Below are 3,574 nucleotides of genomic sequence, written 5' to 3'. Positions count from 1 at the left end.
CACCGTTTGACGCGAATCTCGACACTTGCCTTAGGTGAAGAGACCCGGTTACTTAGTGTTAGATGATTGTCTTTGGCACTCCATTTCCCGTTTGACGCGAATCTCGACACTTAACTTAGGTAAAGAGACCCGATTACAAAGTCTTAGGGTGTCAAATGACCTTTTATTCTCTTTTTTTTTTGAAACACTATTTAGGGTAGTCCACTGCCTCTAACAATTTAAAGAATTTTTTGTCTAATTTCTCAAAATTTCTCTTCTTATCATTACAGGGGCAAACTTGGAAGTATTTTCCAATTTCTAAACAGTTTTGATAGTGTTCAAATAAGACCAATTTTGACTCCTATCACTTGTTACCAATTTCTACAATATTCAATATTCTTCTATCAGTTTCCTCAACTTTTTTCTATTTGGGAATCTCTTTTAATGGAAAGAATTTTTAAAATTTTCAATCCAATTTTGACTCCTATCACTTGTTACCAATTTCTACAAAATTCAATATTCTTCTATCAGTTTCCTCAACTTTTTTCTATTTGGGAATCTCTTTTAATGGAAAGAATTTTTAAAATTTTCAATGAAATTTTTAGTTCTGCATTTCTAAAGGCTTAGTTTTAGTTTTCTTTTTCAATTTTTCTCTCTCTCTCTTTCCTCACCCCCTATCATAAGTGCCATTGTCCCTAATGGCATGACTAGAATGTTGTAAAGGGACTTGGGCTGAAGGGAACAATCGAGAGGGTTTTCTTTTTCAAGGGATTCAAGGTCTGCCAATTGGTCCCAAATCAAAAACCAAAAACTCTAATCCTAAAAACAATTGGAAACTATGGTGGGTTGCCTCCCAACTAGATTTAAGTTTAACGTCTTCAGCGAGACACATTCATGCACTTCTCTTATCTACACTCTTGGACTCGCTTTCTTCTTCACACTGATAGGGCTCAGATTGGGCTAACCAAGGGGTAGACAGGGCACCTAGAAGATCGTCCACTATATCTACCCTAAACTTATCTTCCCCTAGGTTTGGGTACTTAGTGGCACTGAATACATTTAACTAGACTTTTTGCTCCCCAAATGTAATGTCCATTTCTCCCGATTTGCAGTTGACGATCGCATTGGCCATTGCTAGAAGCAGATGTCCTAAGATTATCAGGTTATGGTTTAGTTCCTCAGTTGGGGTCATGTCTATGATGACAAAATCTATTGGGAAGTAACAATCCTCTATCCTGACAATGACATCCTCAGTAACACTTCGAAGAGTCTTGACTGACCGATTAGCGAGTTGCAGAATTACAAGGGTAGGTTTTAACTCACCAATCCTGAACCTGTCATAAATAATAAAAGGAAGCATATTTACACTGGCCCCAAGATCCAATAGGGCACGATCGAAAGTGATTCCAGAGATGACACAGCTTATGAGAGGAGAACCAGGGTCTTTCATTTTCTGAGGAAGTTGGTTTAGGAGAACCGTACTAACATCTACCGAGAGCATCACTTTTTGTGGGGCCAATTGTGGCTCCCTCTTTTGAGTGCATAGCTCTTTCAAAAATTTGGTGTAGGATGAGACATGTTGGATCGTGTCGAAGAGAGGGATGTTATTATGGACTTGCTTGAATAACTCTCTGATCTCCTCGTTGCGAGTCTCTTTCATCTTTAGCAATGGCCCGACTGTGACTGTAGTTGGAAAGGGAACTACAGGTCGGTTCACTATAGGCTCTTCTTCAAAATTTTCCTTTCCTTTTTCTTCCCCCCCCTCCCCCCCAACTTATAGTCTTCTTGCTCCTTTTCTTCTTCACAAACTCTCTTTTTCTCATATGGGTCTTCTAAAATCCTCCCACTCCTTAAGGTTGTGACAACTTTGGCATTTTCAAACTGAGGGTTCTTAAGAGGTGGTGGAATCTACTGTGGAGAAAAATCCAGTGGCTGATTTTGAGGATTTGCAACCAGCTGACTCAGTAGTTGCCCTACTTCTCTCCTCACATTGGCTTTGGCTAGCTATCTTATTTGGCTCTCTAATCTAGCTATACACTGAAGGGATGAGAGATCCATCGTATGGATGCCCAAATCTTGTGGAATAAGGGGGCGAATTTCAAAAATTTTTCTCTCCCTTCAACTAGGAATCGCATTCCCTATTTAGAAAATCATATTTTCAAGGATCAATCTTGAACCATAAACTGAACCAGATCTGAACCAAAAGGAGTAGGGGAGGATTGTACCTGATACAGAGAAACAGTATCCCCCAACGAAGGTGTTCACGCCCAAGGAAGGATCCAAAGACTGCTCCCACTGAAGATGGCACAGTGCAGGATGGAGCAGAATCAGTAGTGTTCTTCTCCAAGAACTCTATCCTTCGCAATAAACAGCAGGATGGCACGTGAGCACAGCTTCCTATCAATTCTTTCTCTAAGAACAGATGTCAAGATCAAATCTTGACCTCTCCCACAACTGGAGATCGAACTGGCAAACAGGGGCGGCAAGAATAGGGAGGCGGCAAGGAAGAATTCTGTAGGGATGCTTAATTCTGCCTTCTGTGATTTCAACACTCAAGAGGATGTGAATATCTCATTCTTCTTAAGGCTGCCGCCCCCTCCTTCTTTTGATAACCTAAAAGATCAACTCCTAATCCAATTAGGAGCTGCTTCTCCAAATCATATTTGGATCAGCCCTATCTTTAGGTGATAAGAATAAACCCTTATCTTATCTGCAGATTAGATTAGCTTTCTCCTAATCTCATTAGGAGGTTTCTAGATCTGAATCACATTCAGATCTGGACTCTCTGAGTGGATAGGGTCTATTTGCTAATCCATCTCAGAATTCGCCACATAATTGACTAATTAAATAGCCCAGTTTGAAATGGGCTTTAGGCCCATTAAGCTTATGTGCTCACTTAACGTTCCTAACAGCTGCCCAGTTGGGCTTCCTTGTATGGCGTGGGACCCAAGCAGTGATCTACACATTAGCCACATGGGTTCGGCCCAGCCTTTGTTACAAGGCCTGGCCGAATACACTGTTATGGATAGTGCACCCCTTGAAACCCATCAAATGGGCTTTATGGGCCCAACACTTACCCTAAGTGGTCCCTGGGCCAAGCCACCTTGTAACACCTAGGGACTGTGGGCAGATGCAAGATTAGCCCATCAGGTATTATCCTCAATGGTCTTACACTTAACCTCTCAGCCCATAATGATCATATACTGCTCGACAAGAGATGACCTCTCCCTCGGCGGCATGGAACAGTGTTGCACTCTCTACTTATATGGATCCGAGAATTAAAACCTTCTTGCAAACATTTTAGAAACCATAATATATATACTTTTATATCTCATATAAAAAAGCTTTGCCAAACAAATCTCAACGGTTGAAATCGGCTGCCGACAGTCTTGGTTTCCATCTGTGAGAGTGCATCCCCGATCATTACCTTTGTCCGACAAAGGGGCTGATCCTGTCACTATGATCACCCACTCAGACGAATTCTCAGACTGTCCCAACATACCCAGGTTTTGACCCCCGCTAAGGATCTCACTGATTGGTACATCAAAGACAGCCCAATCCGACACCTAGTGAAGTATCATAATCGAGTCTAGGG

Source organism: Nelumbo nucifera, chromosome 3, assembly GCF_055504915.1.
Source record: "Nelumbo nucifera cultivar China Antique chromosome 3, China Antique-T2T, whole genome shotgun sequence".
Lineage (NCBI taxonomy): Eukaryota > Viridiplantae > Streptophyta > Magnoliopsida > Proteales > Nelumbonaceae > Nelumbo > Nelumbo nucifera.
The sequence above is the reverse complement of the archived record's forward strand: the minus strand, read 5'-3'. Positions refer to the sequence as shown.